This window comes from Choloepus didactylus, chromosome 5 (genome assembly GCF_015220235.1).
Source record: "Choloepus didactylus isolate mChoDid1 chromosome 5, mChoDid1.pri, whole genome shotgun sequence".
Taxonomy (NCBI): Eukaryota; Metazoa; Chordata; class Mammalia; order Pilosa; family Megalonychidae; genus Choloepus; species Choloepus didactylus.
In genome coordinates this window covers 168,365,719-168,382,284 of record NC_051311.1, presented here as the reverse complement: position 1 = coordinate 168,382,284, position 16,566 = coordinate 168,365,719, and the positions used below count along the sequence as shown (strand labels likewise).

General features: G+C 40.7%; 1 long non-coding RNA gene across 1 annotated transcript; it reads left to right on the top strand.

The window, feature by feature from the left end:
• Positions 1-13,956: 13,956 nt before the first annotated feature.
• Positions 13,957-15,918, top strand: LOC119534704. The gene is made up of 3 exons (XR_005217101.1): positions 13,957-13,999; positions 14,803-14,849; positions 15,832-15,918. It is a non-coding gene; the product is annotated as an uncharacterized LOC119534704 (long non-coding RNA).
• Positions 15,919-16,566: the final 648 nt, after the last annotated feature.

The window sequence follows — 16,566 nt, the reverse complement described above, 5'->3', positions numbered from 1 at the left end:
AGAAAGGATTTTTATAAATCCCCATGAGGGCTGCTGGGGATCAGAGTTCTGTTCTGAGGCTCTTTGAAGAGGAGGTCTCCTCCCTGCAGCAGCTCCCAGCTCAAAAGAAAAGACAGATAGTTCACAGTGTCTCAGAATAGCCCAGCCAGATCTGGCCTCAAAGCCCAGCAACCCCAGGCGCTAGTATCTCACTGGTCATGCCACTGAAAATCCCAGGGTCCCCAGAATCCTGAGTAGAGGGGGAAATAACAAAGAGGGTCTCAGAAGTTAACAGATATGATTCTTACACACATGTTCTAGCATATCTATTAAGGGTTTTTCTGGGGTATTTCCCTAGTAATAGAATTGGTGGGTAATGAATTCTGCATTGTTCAGCATCATAATTTAATACCAAATTGTTTTTCTAAAATGATAGAACCACTTCAAACAGCAGTGTATAATACTTCATGCTCTTCTACATCCTTTTTCATTCTATCATTCTGTAAGTGTAAAATGGTATCTGGTGATCTTAATTTGCATTTCTTTCGTTCTCAGTAAATCTGAGCACATTTTTGTATGTTTATGGGCCCTTCATGTTTCCTTTTTTGTGACATACTTTTTCATGTCTTTTTCCTATTTTTCTCCTGTGTTATTTTCTCCTGTGTTGTCTTTTTAAAAATAAGTTGTAATTCTTCATATAGTTTAGATGCTGACAAATAGTCTAGATATTGAAGCTTTGTTAGTATCATAAATATCCCAGTTTATGACTTGCTTTTCACTTTCTTTTCAGTGTCTTTTGGGGAAAAGAAATTAATATTAAAATGCTGAACTTTATGAAACTCTTCCTGTTTGTATACTTGTCTAATTTCCAGCAATCTTGCTAAGCTCTATTATTCTAAAAATTTCTCTGTAGATTCTTTGGGGTTTTTAGAAATGAATTTAATCTCTGCATAATGGTAATCTCTGGTTACCATAATGTCTTGGCTAAGACCTCTAGAAAGAATTGTTTATAAATAGTGATAAACACCAATCTAAATATCTCAAAGTCTGAAATGCTTTGACTTAGTTAAATGGGTTTAGTTTAGGCATTCTTCAAATTTTGATTGCTGAAATATCAAAATAATATATTATTTGTTCCAAAGAAGTGGTGAGATTTAGGAAAGTACCCAGAGATTTGAATTATTTTGAGATATGTCTATTTAAAAATGGAAAATATTGGGAATTCATATTGATAGCAGGCTTAACCAAACAGTGTAGACACTAGAAGCTGATCTGCGTTTTGTTTACAGTTAGGGCAATCATACAATTAAAATCCTTGATAATTCCAACACCTGTGTCATCTCAGTGTTGCAACTATTGATTGTCTTCTCTCATTCATGGTGATATTTTCTGATTCTTGGTATAACAAGTAATTTTTCATTGTACCCTGGACCCTGGGTTTTATGTAATGTGACCCTGGTTTCTATTGATACTTCTTTTTGCCTGTAATCACCCTTGTTGAAGTGTAGTATACAGATCCAGTTGGAGGGATATGTTCAGCTCCCTGCTGGGCTTAACTGACACCACCCTAGTATAAAATAGAGCCCTGGCTGGTCCCACTTGCCTCACCTTGCCTCAATCCCATCTGGTAGCTGACAGGTGAGACTGAATGTTCTGTTCCCTGCTTGTCTTGCTGATATCAAGGAGGGAACAGGCAGAGGGAGGAGATGCCAAGAGCTGACTAGCAATGCTTTCTTTGCCCTAGGTCATTCCACCTCAATGTTGCTGTGTGAGGGTGGAATTTCAGCTCCCCATGAGCCCTGCTGACACCACCCCTACAAAAGCAGGTACTAACTCCTGCCACCTCACTCTGGCTTGTTGCTGCCAGCTGGGGTGGGCATTCGACTCCCTAATGAGCCCTGTTGTCAGTTTGGGCTATTTTTCCTTTGCTGTTTAGGTGTGTGAGTATTATCAAAAAAACATTTCTGTTGTGCCTTTTCTTGGTCGTTCTGCAAGAGGGGCAGGCCTCTTTGTCTGCACCTATTCATCCTGGGTTTTGGGCATCTCTAGCACCCCGCTTGGGATATATGGGAGGCACAGCTACATATTCCTTCAATTCCTGAGGGCCCTAGCCAACTCACTCTTTTCTTTCCACTATTTAGAGACTTCCCTATATTTGTTGTATTATATCCAAGGCTTTTTGTTGTAAGAGGGAGGAATAGCAAGGAATAGCTGCTTCATCTTGGCTGGAGCCAGAAGTCTGATAGTTGAACTTATCTGACAAACTGGGTCACTTCTGATAGTAAGAGTGGATGTCTGAGCAGCAGGCACAAAACAGAACAAATGGTCACCATATCTGTAGTCCTTATTCCTGGCTAATGTGAAACAGGAATGTTTCTTTCACTCAAGTTCTACCCACCTTTTCAAGGGCCCAACACCACCAGATAGTGTTGAGGGTCTTGCTTTTATTCTCTTGGGCACTAACCATGGGATGTCCATTCAGGTGCTTGTCCTCCTCCTCTCTGGTTAAAGCACCAAAAAGATCCACGTGTTAGAACACTGGACATAGGGAGGGAGGCTGCTGCCAGCCTAAGCGTTTTCCATCACTGATAGGAGTTTGTGCATCAGTGTCTCCAAGCTTCTCTGCCCTTGATGCTCACTTTTTGAGGCAAGGTATGGTTCTGGCCACAGATCTGTTCTCCAGGGCTCAGAAATTTCTCTTAATTTTTTTTTAAACCTTAACTCCCTATTCCCTATCCCCACCCTGCCCCCTGTTAATGTATATTCTGGATTCTTAATTTGTGGCTGACTTACTTCACTCAACATGATGTCCTCAAGGTTCATCTATGTTGTCACAATTATCAGAAGTTAATTCCTTTTTATGGCTGTATAATATTCCTTTAGGTATATATACCATATTTTTAATTAATTGAGTTTTAATTTACATACAGTAAAATTCACCTTTCTTTGGTGTTTGAGCTGAGTTTAACAAATGTTTATAGTCATGAACTTATCACTACAAATCAAGATACAAAAAATTTCGCCAGCTCCAAAATTTCCCTTGTTCCTTAACGTCACTGTCTGGTTTTGATTATTGGAGTTAGGCTGTTTCATAAAATTAGTTCTGAAGTATTCTGTTCTCTTTTATTTCTCTGAGATAGTTGGGGAAGATTATTATTATTTTTTTCCTTAATTGTTTGATAGATAGCACAGAAATCATTTGGACTTGGTGTTTTCCATATGAAATTTTTTTAATTACAAATTTAATTTCTTCATAGGACCATTCCGATTATTGGTTTCTTCTTGTGTCGGTTTTGGCAATTTGTGTATTTTAAGGAAATTTTCCATTATGTCTAAATGGTTTAATTTTAGTTGCATAAAATTGTTCATAATAGTCCTTTACTTTCCTTTTAATGACTTTAGGTGTAGTTATATCTCCTCCTTTCTTTGTCAATACTTTTGTGTTTTCTATCTATCTTCTTAATCTGTCCAGGTGATGTTTATTAATTTTACTCATATTTTCAAAGAACCAGCTTTTTAGGGTTTTTTTTTCTATTTTTATTTCAATAATTTCCAGTTATATGTATTATTTCCTTTTATTTATTTAGATTAAATTTGCTTTGTTTTTTCTAACTTCTTAACGGATGCAGGGAGTACACCTACCCTCTGGCCTCTATGGTGGGGCCTAGGCCCAGGAGAGAGGTGCCCAGGGACCCCTGGAGGGGGCAGCCACCCCCATCCCAACCCCTGTAGCATAGAGCACTACGGCAGGAACTGTGTCAGCCGGGCTGCCCCGGACAAGGCTGGTGCCCTCCCAGGGGGCAGCTGCTCACAACTCCTGCCTGATCTGGGCCAAAGGAGGGTCCACGTGGGTCCTGACTCCAGCATCTGCCTGAAGAGGTGAGTCTTTTTTTAATGTTAGCATTTAGAGCAAAAATTTTCCCTCAGCACTGCGTTTGATGTAACCCAGAAGTGTTGGTACATTGTGTTTTTATTTTCATTGCTTGAAGACACTTTCTAATTTCCTCTCTGCTTTCTTCTTTGACCCATTGTTTGTTTAAGAGTTTATCTGCATGTATTTGTGAATTTTCCAGTTCTACCTCTGTGACTGATTTCTAGCTTCATTTCATTGTGGTTGGAGAGGGCATATTGTTTGACTTCTTTTTTTTTTTTAACTGATTGACACCAATTTTTGATCAAACATATGTACTGTCCTGGAGGATGACCCATGTACCCTAGAGAAGAATGTGTATTATGCTGGTGTCGGGTAAAGCGTTTTCTCTCTATATGTAATCTGTTAGGGTTAGTTAGTTGATAGTATCTTTCCAGTCTTCTCTTTTCTTATTGTTCTTCTGTCTCAATGTTGTTTCCATTTTGAAAGTGGCATATTAAAATCTCCTGCCATTAATGTTTAATTATTTATATCTTCAGATCTCTCAATATTTGTGTCATATATTGTAGGGCACTGCATTTAAGTGCATATATGTGTATAATTAAGTCTTCAGGTTGAATTAACCCCTTTATTGTATATAGTAACTTTTTTTTCCTCATAACAGTTTTAATCTGATGATAATGTAGCTACTCCATCTCTCTTTCATTTCCTGTTTGCACATTGTATTTTTCTTCCATCCTTTCACCTTCAAACCTACTTGTGTCTTTCAATTTAGGGTGAGTGACTTAAAAAACAGCATTTAGTTTGGTCATTTCTTTTTGTTTGTTTTCTGTGTGACTAAATGTTTTATACTTTATTCATTATAATCACCTCAGCAGATAGGGTTATTATTTTCCTTATTTTATAGATGAGGCAATTGTTGACTTACAGATTAATTGCCCAAGATCATGTACTAGGAGGCTAGTACTCAAAACCAGATCTAATCTCAGACACAATCCTAGCAGGGAAAAGGGAATGAAGTCTTTCAGAAGGAAATTCCAAGCTAATAATGGGGTGACTCAGATACTAATACAGTATGGATTAGGAATATTTGATGTCAACAATTAAAAGATATGTTCTGAGCGTCTACCACATTGTTTAACAAAACTTTCCAAATTAGCAGTAATATTTTTTGAAATACAGAATTCAGAAAACAAGGACATCTTCCTAGTACGTTTTTTGATGCCTACTATGTGCAAGTGCTCCAGACTAAGGAGAGGTTACAGGGATCTGTGTGCTGGTTTGAGTCTGTTATTTACCCCATAAAAGACTATCTTCTTTTAATCCAGTCTTGTGGGGGCAGACCTTTTGTGAATGGGACCTTTTGATTAGATTATTTCCATGGAGATGTGACCCTACCCACCCAATATGGGTCTTAGTGACTTTACTGAGTCCTTGAGAGAGCTCAGAGCTGACACAGACCCAGATGCTTGGAGATGCAGATAGAAAGACATTTGGAGATGGTAATCTAAGAGATGAAGCCTAGAGCTTGCCCGGAGAAACTTATGAGAGCCCACAGATGCTTAAAGAGAAAATCACTGGAATCAGAAACTCCACCTGGGTGATTCAAAATCATGATTCTTCTGTGACCTCTTCTCATCTTGGCCTTGTCACAAGATGAACTTACACTTAAAGTATGACTGGTTTATCACCTACTCATTTTCATCAAATCCTCCTTTATAGTAGGATGAAAAGCTAGGAGTTGAAATTTACTTTCCAGTTTCTGTGATGTTCCGGCCCGCGGGACGTTCAACGGAGGCTCCGAGTTCTGTGAGGGAGGAATGGTATGGGACAAGAGACACAAGGAATGACAGCAAGACAGGTTTTCGATTAAGCTGCAAATTTTTATTGAAGGGGCAGAGCATATATACTCTAGGAGAGAGGGGGAGTGGCTAGCAAGGGCAGGTGGCGGTCTAGGATTGGTGGCTGCTGTTGCTAGGGCGGATGGCAGATGTAAGGCTAGCACAGGATTGGTGGCTACTGTTGCTGGGGTAGAAGGCAGGTAGTAAAGCTAGCACTCTAGGCGCGAATCTTAGGCGCCAACGGCTATCACTTCCTTAAAGAAGGCTGAGGGCAACTTAAGCCGCTATTGCATCAGCCCTAGCGGCCATGTTGCGTATCTCCGGCATCGCTGAGGGTGGATTTTATACATGCTACCTTAATCGTCCCCAACACTGTGATACTTGTCATAGGAGTTTCCAGATCTGAAATGCATAGCAACCTGCAAATGCAAAAGCTGTGACACGCAGTCCTACAGCTATAAAGTTTCTTGCCAGTCTCTGGTCCATGTTGGCGCCAGACAGTTTGACTGAAGGTGGTGAGAACTCAGAGTTGTGCAGCCTCTAGCCAGTGGAGGGGATGCTGTGGTTGGCAGCCATGGCAATGTGGCCCACGGAGACCTGGGTTATGCTTTTTCATTCATTCTGCCTTTTGACTGGAGAGTTTAATGCGTTTACATTGAAAGTAGCTACGGATGATCCAGAACTTTAAACTGCCGTTTTTTTTATTTGCTATTTGTAAGTCATAAATTTTTTCCACTCAATTCTTTCCTTAATGTCTTCTTTCATATTTATTTGATTTTTTGTTTTGTGTCATTTTGAGTCCCTTCTCATTTCATTCTGTGAACATTTACCATGTATTTTATTTGCAATTACCAGCAGGCTAAACTTAACATCATAAATCTATAAGAATAATGTTTGATTGTGATATGAACTTAATTTTAATAGCACCCACATACACTGTTCCTATATTCCTCTCTCCCTCCACCTTTTTTGTTTTATTTGTTACAAATTACATCCTTATACATTGTATGTTGAAAACCAAAAATTTATCATTACTTTTTATGCATTTGAATTATGGGACCTGTAAAAAGTAAGAAGTGGAGTTACATACCAAAAAAATACTTACAGCATTGATTGATCCTATGTCAGCATTTTTACTTACCCATATGGCTAGAGGTTTTTATTTCTCTACCCCAATCTACCAGTAACCTATGTTCTAGATTCTATCTCCATGGGTTTTCTTATAATTATTTTCTATTAGTCACATCATACAATATTTGTCTTTTTATGCCTCATTTATTTCACTCAGCAAAATGTCCTCAAGGTTCATCCATGTTGTCACATGCATCCAGACTTCATTCCTTTTTACTGCTGAATAATATTCCATTGTATGTATTTTGTTTATACATTTCATACATACATATATTTTGTTTATACATACATGCATTTTGTTTATGCATTCATCTGTGTGATGGATACGTGGGCTGCTTCCATCTTTTTAGAAATTGTAAATAATGCTGCTATGAACTTCTGCATGCAAATATCTGAGTCCCTGCTTTCAGTTCTTCTGGGTATATACCTAGAAATGGGATTGCTGGGTCATATAGTAATTTTATACTTAGCCTCCTGAGGAAGTGCACATAGGCTGCACCATTTTACAATCCCACCAGCAATGAATGAGTGTTCCTATTTCTCCACATCCTTTCCAACACTTGTAATTTTTTGTTTTCTAATCATAGCCATTCTAGTAGGTGTGAAACGATAATCTCATTGTGGTTTTGATTTGCATTGCCCTAATAGCTAGTGATGCTGAGCATCTTTTCATGTGTTTTTTAGACATTTGTATATCCTTTTTGGAGAAATCTCTATTCAAATTTTTTGCCCATTTTTAAATTGGATTGTTTGTCTTTTTATTGTTGAGTTGTAGGATTTCTTTATATGTATTCTGGATCATAAACCCTGATTGGATATGTGGTTTCCAAATATTTTCTCCCATTGAGTAGGTTGTCTCTTTACTTCCATGACAAAGTCGTTTGATGCACAAATGCTTTTAATTTTGAGGAGGTCCCATTTAACTATTTTTTTCTTTCATTGCTTGTGCTTTGAATGTAACATCTGAGAAACCATTGCCTAACACAAGATTTTGAAGATGCTTCCCTGCATTTTCTTCTAAGAGTTTTATAGTCCTGTGGGGGTGGGGAGTGGGGGAGTGGGGGAGGGCAGAGTATGTGTCTGTTAGGGAGAGAGAGAGAATCAAAGCTCTCTTTAATAACCCTTCATCCACTATGGATGATCATCTCCCTGAGGGCTCAAGAACTAGGTCTCTGGCCTGAAGTATCCACGATGCACAGCACAGAGCCTGGCACAGTGATGGTTCTCAAACATTTGTCAAGTGAATGAAGAGTTGTGAATGTTCATCATTCAGTTGTTCACCATACACAAGAACTCATGTCCCTGATTCTCTACCCTTTGATTGCTAGTTTGGTCTTGACTGAAAGGGTGATTATGAGAGAATATCCTAAATGATTGAGTGGTTTTGTCCACAAGCTCTGTATTAAAATTAACAAACACCTAGTCAGTGAGGTGGTAGTGAGCTGAAGGAAACTGTTCACTTTTTGGGTATCTCTATGTTGAAAATATCAGATACGTTGGGTGAAGTTTGGAGGTTGAAGCAATGACCTGCTCCTCTCAGGCCATTCTTTGGCTCTGTAGCCTCAGCTTTGGCTTTGTGTTTGCCTGGTGGCATCAGGGGCACCTGTTCTACACCCAGCTCAGGACTCTTCATTTTCTGAAAGGTTGTCCTGGCCTTCAGCCTGTGGGGACCTCTGTCTGTTTACCAGGCCACTTTCTGGACAGGTCTCTACCCAAGCCACACCTGAGGAACTGATCCAGGATGATTCTGGTGTTAGTTGGCTGGCAAGTGAAGCAGAATGGATGTGGGAACATTGGGATATTATGTAAGGACAGGTCTGGCTCAAAGGGGCAAAGTTTCCTGCAGTCATAGTGGGCTGTTAGTGGCAGGTGAGGAACTCAGTTCAAGAGGAGATTGTGGCTGGAAGCTAATGCAGGAACAGCAGCTACAGAATGTGGGAGATGTTTCTGCAAAGCAGAGGCTTCAGACAGCAGAAAGGGGTGTCGAGATGGTAGCTGGATGCTTTAGAAGTATGATGCCTGCCCATGCTCTTGTCTCCAACCTGGACATGTCTCATAGGGCACTCTCTGCTGTTCTTGTCTCCCCCAAACTAATGAAGTAACCCTCAAAAAAGTGGCTAAAACTGAGAAATGAACATCCTGTATTGACAGGGACTGATTTTGGGATACTTTGCAAATTGAAGGGCACCCAAAGCCTTTAGACAGGTTGCTTACCTCTTGTTCATTCTCATGCTTTGTCTTTACTGATGCTGCCCCCTTGCCTGGACCACCTTCTCAAGTCCTATTTCTCTCCAAACCCCACCCTTCTTCAATCCAGCCCTATGTCTCAGGTCTACCAGACAAGCTGCAGCTCACCGTGAAGCTCCCTATCCACACCTGGGTGCAGATGGTACGGTTTCATGAGTGTGGTCTGTTTTCCATTGTTGGTCCTCTTGCTGACATGTAATATGATATAAATATTCACGGTCCAGCCTTGTGCTTGCATCTGATTCCACATTACCTCAGACCTAGAACTGCATGGTATTCAGGGGACTCATGGGTGCTTTGCCCACTCCCTAAGAGGAGACAGAGTGTTTCAGGCTTTGTGGGATGCACCTGTCATACTTCTGTGATGGGACAAATTCTTAGAGAGGGGCTGCATCATGACCTAATCTGAACAGGCTGTAATCTGCTTCATGATAGAGCCCAGAAGATCTGATTTCCCTCCAGATTCTCAGAGCCCATTATCTTGGGCATTCATTTACTGATAAACAGACAAACCATCTCAGAAACTACCAGTTGGCAAGACACTGTGGATTTTGGTTTAAATACCAGGCTTATGCACAGGAGCACAAGTGAGTGTCGCATAAGTTTACATACAATAAATTCCAAAAACTGTTCCTTCAAACAGGATCTCAGCATTGCCATGAGAAGATTCGGACTTCTGAAATACAAAATGCAAAACTAATAAATTGTAATTTTGTCCTACATTCAATCTATTGAGACACAACTTATCCTTGTGTTAAAGTCATTTTTTTTGCTCTTCCATATGAATCCCAGCCCATTTAGGTTATGAAGTCTTCATCTTTGTGAGGTCATCACCCTAATGTCTGATCCCCTTTGGTCACGTCAGATCTTTTGGGTAGGAAGGAAGAATTGCTCTTTTTAAATGAAAGGTCGTAAGTGGTATCTTACCCTCAGCTTTATCTCCCTGTCGTTTCCACTTCTTCTCATTTTAGGAAAGTCTCCAATGATGTTCATTCTGGTCCAAATCATGCTTTCTGCTGATTTAGGAATTTGCTTTAAACTCCATAGCATAAGCAGCCAAAGTGGTTGGCAATCCAGAATGGGCTGTGAGTAACCTTTCTTCAACCACCCAACTTCTGACCTTCTGCCACTGTTCAGGATTTCACCCCTTATTTTCTGAGTCATCTCATCTACCCTTCCCTGATGGACTTACTCAAAAGGCCTCCCTCCCCGCCCCCACTTCCCCAGGACTTGCAGCTATGCTCAAATAATAAATCAGGAAATCCTCTCTTCAAAATATAGCCATGAGCTGGACAAAAGTGACCAAAGCAACCAATTCAGCACTCTGAGAAGTAATCAAAGGCATACAGCAGTCTTCATAGCATTTATGCTTCTCAGAAGAGTGAGAATCTGTGGCATCTAATCTACAGTTGCCCCTATTCCTCTCCCCACCCCAGTTTGGTCAATGTGGAGGTTCTTCCAGTGCAGGGCAGGCCATGATGATCCAGAGCACCTCTCCCACAGTAGGAGAGAGCTCATTAAATATGGGGTGGTGGGCACATCCATTCCTAGGAGAATAATCAATAGAAATGACAGTCTTGGAGATAGAGAGTTGGGGAGGGCCAAGGATGCTACAAGCCTGGGGATGTGTTGTAGGCCAAGCACAACTGAGGCTGCATGCCTGAGCAGTGGAGAGGCCAGAGAGGGCCCCAGTCATCCATAGGCTCCTAGAAGATCCTGAGGCTGCAGGCGTGCATGTAGGAGACATGCAGGGGCTCAGCAAAAAGGAAAAGGCATCTCCTGCTGTCTCTGCTACAGCTATCCTCTCCAGCCAGGCTCACAATGCTGCTCTGCCCTGCTCCCACCACATCACAATATTATTCCCTTGCAGTCTTTCCATACAGAGATTCTGTGAATAAAATCCACACTTATGGTGTCCTCCCAAGACCTCTTGTGATCTGCCTTCTGCCTAATTCTCCACTTGCATCCCCAACCACACTTCCCTTAGCACTTTGCATGGCTCATTCCTTAGCACTTTGCATGGCTGCCTCCTTCTCATTCTTCAGTTCTCAGCCTGAAGGTCACTTCATTTCCTCACTTAAAAGGAGATCTGTATAAACACCCCACCCTTTATTGGTGATCATATTATTCTTTAATTCCTTCAGATCCCTGAGTGAAACCACGGTTATCTTTTCTTGCTTTAAATTAGGCCTCCTAGGGATAAAGCACCTTCACTGTTGCCATGATTTACTGGAGTGCCAGTTTTTTGTTTTTTTTTTTTCAGTTTTCCTAAGTGTACAACATTCCAGACTGTGAAGTGAGTGACAGCAAAGGAGGCATGGTTTATTGTCATGATCTGTCAGGGCTAGTCTTGGAGAGGGAAAAGGCATATTCACACAAGATCTTAAATTCAGTGTACTCCATGTCTTAGCATACCAAAGCTTTGAGCCTGACAGAAATAAATAAGGAATACTATCTTAATACTATTGTTACTTCAATTTAATCTACTAGGTTGTCTGAGGATTGGAACATAGACAGCCAAGCAGTGTTATCAGTTAGTGAAGTCATCTTTCAAATGTTTAATTTTAATAATTTTTCATTCAGAGAATCTATAGGTTGTTAGGACAAGGAAGTATTTCTGACTTGTAATGAAAGAAGTGAAAACTTGGACTAAATGGGCATGTTTTATTTTGAGAATTCTACCCAAATGTTTCCCTATCCACAGAGAAACTAGTGTTACTTGAAGATGTGGAGTAACTACACAAGTAAACTAGTGTTACTTGAAAGATGCTGGGGTAGCCATGCCTTGAAGCACAGTATTGTAAATAAGTAAATAAATATCTTGATTCTAAATTAAATCCAGATTTAACTAATATATATTATTTTATATCTTTGTTGTATTAAAATATTTAAAACACTAAAGATAAAAATTTGTAAGTTGGAAAAAAAGTGTAATAAGCCCTTAAAATATGGCATAATGTTATCCTGCTTTTGTCAGTTTTTGGAGTAAACAGGTCCTCCCCCTCCCCAGTGGTGCTCCAACACCAGCAATGAACAGGGAACAAAAGCCTTACTTGGAGGGAAGGGGCTTTTGGAGCAGGGATTTCAGAGCCAAATCCCCACTCTTGGAGATTAAGGTCAAGTTCTCTGCACCAGGGAGAGACCCACTGGGATCCAGGTTCAGCAGTCACTGCACAGAGCTTCTGACACCAGGCTAGCAAGACTGGAGAGAACCACAGGCAGGATGGAGTACAGCCTGGGAGGGGTGCAGTCCCAGGAAGGAAAATCTGAGAGAGAAAGGTTTGTCTTATGAAGTGTGTGGCGGTGGGGGGAGGCAGAGGGAGCTCAGTTTGTACCAGACCTGTGTCATGGTTTTGCAAGCTGGGGGCTTCCAGGCTGCCCACCACCTCAGGCATTCCAGCACCTGGAGTGCTCTGTGGGAAGGGCTGTGTGTGCATCTAGTTTTCATTTCCTTTTTTCTCCTATTATATACTTAACCTGAAAAACAGAGGGTCCATGAGCAGAGCAACCTAAAGAGACACTGCTGCCAGCAAGTGTAGGGCCACCAGGGTGCCCATTATACCATGGACCTCCCATTAAAGTAATTATAGGGTGTACACATGTGGACATATCTTCCAAACATAAGCAGTTAGTGTTTACTCTTGATGTTTGTACTTTGGGGGAAGAAAAAATGCTCAGTAGGACAGAGGAAGTTGCAGTGGGAGGGTCACAATTCTCACTGAAGATCACTCCTTTCCTCAGTTCCCCTCATCTGGAATTTGACAGGGTACTTGAGTCCTGGGTTCAGCCCTCCCTGACCCCTGGATGCCTGCACAGAACAGCCTCAAGGCCAAGCCACTTCCCCTTATAATAAAAACTCTCCATCCTGATTTTGGGGTCTCACATCCACATTCCTGACTGTATGATATTGGATCTTTCAGGGTTAGCTGCCAGGCACAGTCCAGCCTCCCAATGCAGTCTGAATCCAGCTGGTGTGAAGAGGAGGAGACCCCTTCCCTCTCCTGGGGTTTGGGTCCTGTATTTCTAGGCCTTTGCAACACCCTACCTCAGAGATCATCTGGACTTGAAGGAGTCATGGCAGATGCCAGGTAGTTGCTGAGCTGCAGGATGGACGCCTGTGCTGCCTCTGCACCTACCTTTCCCCCCAAAGCTGCAGAACCCTGGGACTTAGGGGCTTTCAGGAGAGCCTGCCTTGCTGCAGTCTTTGGAAATACCTAGCTTTGACTCTCTAGTGAAAGAATTTCTAGGCAGATTAAAAACAGTCTAAATCATTGGGGTATTTTCTGGAAAATAGATACTTGTGGGAGTACCTGTGTAAGGAAGGAAAGTTTTTTTACCTGAATTTGAGGTCTTTCACATTAAATGATGATCACTTATTTTGAGGGACCTGCTATTAGTGACAGATCACTTGACCAGGCATCCCTCAGCCTGTCTGGGTGTCCTAACTGCCACTGACCTGACCTGAGCATGTGATTCATCTTCTATAAAGCTTAGACTTCTACATTGTGAAATTGGGGATTGTGCCGGTTTAAATGTATTATGTCCCCCAGAAAAAGCCATATTCTTTGGTGTAACCTTGTGGGGCAGACAGAATAGTGGGGATTAAGTTGGAATGTTTGGATTATGTTGTTTGCATGGAGATGTGCCCCACCCAGCTGTGGGAGGTGACTCTGCTGGGATACTCCCATGGAGGTGTGGCCCCACCCATTCAGGGTGGGCGTTGATCAGTGGAGCCATATAAATGAGCTGGCTCAAGGAGATGGAATGGAGTGCAACTGTGAGTGATGTTATTTGAAGAGGAGCAAGCTTGCTAGAGAGGAATGTCTTGGGAGAAGCCATTTTGAAGCCAGAACTTTGGAGCAGACGCCAGCCATGTGCCTTCCCAGCTAACAGAGGTTTTCCGGACGCTATTTGCCATCCTTCAGTGAAGGTACCAGATTATTGATGTGTTACCTTGGACACTTTATGGCCTTAAGACTGTAACTGTATAGCCAAATAAACCCCCTTTTTATAAAAGCCAATCCATCTCTGGTGTTTTGCATTCCGCAGCATTAGCAAACTAGGACAGGGATTAACAATGCTTGATTTTCTTGTGGGCTTTTATTTTGAATTAATCAGAATCAAAATAATATGAACTCCCTTAGAGGTAGGTCATCATCTGTCTTGCCCACCGATGTAATCCCACTTCTTAGAAGAGTGTCTGGCATGTAGGGGACACTCAGGATATAGTGATTGAAAGAACAATGTATTATAAAGGTAAAATTAAAACTCTTAATTAGAATAATGGTTTATAAAGATTCATTCTTTATACCTAAATAATAACAAATATAGTTTAGAGGTAGCTTTAACTAATTCACATAGCTGTAAGTGGATCCTCACACAGATACTGTGTCTATGTGAAAATTTTGTTAAACTCTTTGAAATTTTGAATGACGCTTTCAGACAAGGACCCTCCATGTATCAGACAATAAGGCAGAAGGAGTCAGGAATCTGAAGTAGTGACAGCTTTATAGTGGCAAGATTTTCAGGTATTTCCAATTCTATATGCAAATATACTTGGATGATGTTATACTGACGCCTTTTGTACAGATGTTTCACCACTCTTATTTCCTCATTATTGTTAGAAATGGTCTGTTGTTTTTTTTTTTTTTCCCCTTGGCATGCAGCCACCTTTCCCCACAGTGGTCTGTTTTCCCACAGTAATCTGGTATTCTGCATACTTTATCTCCTCAGGAGGAAATTAATTCACACAGAATGCCAGCTTCCCTTAAAGAGACGCTGTAAGTACTCAGGGAAGTGTCTGGGAAATAATAGGGTTGTGTCCTGTGGGAGCAGGACCTCATGATGTATTCAGAAAGAAGTCAAGGAAAACTTGTACTGGTGATTTTTCTCGTATCCCTGGTAGTAAATTTTAAGGTGTGTGTGTTTTTTTTTAAATGAAACCTCATATTTGAAGCGGACATCAACCATATATTCTCAAGTAATCTTTAAACCATTCTGTACATTTTGAGGTGTGGGAAATGCCACTAGTTATTTGTTTGCTTGCTGTGTGTTTGTGTATGTGTTTGTGTGGATTTTGTTTTTGTGGGGTTTTTTTCCCAAAAAAAATGCATTAACATTTAAACACCAAGACTATCATAAACAAAACTACTGCTAGATCATTTTTCAATTAAAGCATAGTAGTTATAGTATCTAATTCTAGAAGGTCCAATAAAATGGAATTACCCATAATAGCTATATTAAGCAAATATATATTTGTACAATACTATCCTGAAAATTACAGTAGGAGTCAAGTTCAAATGAACATCAGTTGCAGCATTAATTAAAGGACAGCAGTTAAACTAAAATTAGATTAATCAATATTACTTTTAAAGAGTAAAGACATTGGCACATGTCCTGTGTTTGAGGATGATTGGGGTTCGGTAACCATGAAAACCAAATCACATCTTGAAGCCCCTGAAGGTTTTAGTTGGAACATCCAGGGCAAAGGGGCCACATAGGGAAACCTCTGCTTCCAGCAATATTTCCCTGTTGTGATCATTTTCCTTTCTTAGCTTGTGGAGCTTTCGCTCTGACAGAGCTTCCAGCCCCCTTTCTTGAGCTTTCTACTCATAGTATATAATCTGGTTGTAATAGGAAGAAGTAGTTCTTTCAAATTCTTTGTCCAAGGCTTTGGCCATCTCTTTGTAGAGGTTGCACTTCTGATATGCGAAGTTTATGTTTCTATGTACTTCACAAACTTTCTTCTCCATTTCTGAACAGATGGGTGCCTCCTCAATGGAATTTTTCTCAAGCTGCAGCACATGTTCTTGGTGGACCTCAGGAAGTATTTGAAGTTTCATCTGAAACTTTCCACTCTCATTATCCAGGTGTGAGTTTTCACATTGCCAAGATGTTGCTCATTCTGGAGAGTTTTTATTTGCCCTGTAATCTCTTCATTCATTTGATTTTCTTCACATAGTCTCTTGATAATTTCTTGTTTTTCCTCTTCCAGCCTTTTGGAGGAAACATTTAAGTTCCCTTTATCCATGAGTTTGTTCCCATCAACTGCTGCTTGATATACTAGGTGGTCTCCATTTTCTGATTCCCTCTTTTTGTCTAATTCCATGGTTGTCTTCACCCATGTGAGCTTCTCTAAAGTAAATAGGCAAATGTATAATCCTCAGCATGGTTTCAGTGAGAGATTTTATCTGCCTCCCCTTATCCTCCACAACCACTTTTATTCTTATTCTGTAGTGTTCAAGCAGTTTTATCTGTTCTTCGATTCCTGCACTCTTTGCTTCCATCTCACAGTTTCTTGGGCAATGACTTGTAGATTTTCTTGAACTTGAGTGTTTTCCCTCACACCACCAATTATTTTCTTCTGAAATTGTTCTGCATTCACCTCAGATACTTTTAAGGTCTTTTTTGCATCAGTCATGTGGGATTGGAGGGACTCTGTAGGCTTTTGGAGTGTCTTAGTCTGTTCTTGAAGGTGAGCCATCATCACTCCTTGAG